We start from the raw sequence: 1,546 nt of genomic DNA on the forward strand, positions 1-1,546 counted from the left end.
TTAGAACAGGATAAGAACCTGTTAGAACAGGATAAGAACCTATTAGAACAGGATAGGAACCTATTAGAACAGGATAGGAACCTATTAGAACAGGATAAGAACCTGTTAGAACAGGATAAGAACCTGTTAGAACAGCATAAGAACCTGTTAGAACAGGATAGGAACCTGTTAGAGCAGGATAAGAACCCTTTAGAACAGGATAGGAACCTATTAGAACAGGATAGGAACCCATTAGAACAGGATAAGAACCCGTTAGAACAGGATAAGAACCTGTTAGAACAGGATAGGAACCTATTAGAACAGGATAGGAACCTATTAGAACAGCATAAGAACCTGTTAGAACAGGATAGGAACCTGTTAGAACAGGATAAGAACCCGTTAGAACAGGATAAGAACCTATTAGAACAGGATAGGAACCTATTCTAACAGGATAAGAACCTGTAAGAACAGGATAAGAACCTGTTAGAACAGGATAAGAACCTGTACAGGATAGGAACCTGTTAGAACAAGATAATAATCTGTTAGAACAGGATAAGAACCTTTTCGAACAAGATAAGAACCTGTTAGAATAAGATAAGAACTTGTTAGAACAGGATAAGAACCTGATAGAACAGGATAGGAACCTGTTTGAACAAGATAAGAACGTGTTAGAATAAGATAAGAACTTGTTAGAACAGGATAAGAACCTGGTAGAACAGCATAGGAATCTGTTTGAACAAGATAAGAACCTGTTAGAACAGGATAAGAACCTGTTAGAACAAGATAAGAATCTGTTAGAACAGGATAAGTACCTGTTAGAACAAGATAAGAACCTGTGTGAACAAGATAAGAATCTGTTTGAACAAGATAAGAACCTGTTAGAACAAGATAAGAACGTATTAGAACAAGATAAGAATCTGTTTGAACAAGATAAGAACCTGTTAGAACAAGATAAGAACCTGTTTGAACAAGATAAGAACCTGTTTGAACAAGATAAGAACCTGTTAGAATGAGATAAGAACCTGTTTGAACAAGATAAGAACCTGTTAGAACAGGATAAGAACCTGTTTGAACAAGATAAGAACCTGTTTGAACAAGATAAGAACCTGTTAGAACAGGATAAGAACCTGTTGGAATAAGATAAGAACCTGTTGGAAGAACAGGATAAGAACCTGTTGGAATAAGATAAGAACCTGTTGGAATAAGATAAGAACCTGTAAGAACGGGATAAGACCCTGTTAGAACAGGATAAGAACCTGTTTAAATAAGATAAGAACCTGTTAAAACAAGATAAGAACCTGTTAGAACAGGATAAGAACCTGTAAGAACGGGATAAGACCCTGTTAGAACAGGATAAGAACCTGTTTAAATAAGATAAGAACCTGTTAAAACAAGATAAGAACCTGTTAGAACAGGATAAGAACCTGTAAGAACGGGATAAGACCCTGTTATAACAAAATAAGAACCTGTTGAAATAAGATAAGAACCTGTTGAAATAAGATAAGAACCTGTTAGAACAAGATAAGAACCTGTTAGAACAAGATAAGAACATGTTTAAATAAGATAA

At 35.4% G+C, this 1,546-nt stretch overlaps 1 protein-coding gene across 1 annotated transcript in view; it reads left to right on the top strand.

The window, feature by feature from the left end:
• LOC126390581 (calpain-2 catalytic subunit-like) overlaps positions 1–1,546 on the top strand; it is a 20,416-nt gene that overhangs the window by 1,002 nt on the left and 17,868 nt on the right. The gene's annotated exons all lie outside the window — the stretch shown is intronic.

Source organism: Epinephelus moara, chromosome 5 (genome assembly GCF_006386435.1).
Source record: "Epinephelus moara isolate mb chromosome 5, YSFRI_EMoa_1.0, whole genome shotgun sequence".
Classification (NCBI taxonomy): domain Eukaryota; kingdom Metazoa; phylum Chordata; class Actinopteri; order Perciformes; family Serranidae; genus Epinephelus; species Epinephelus moara.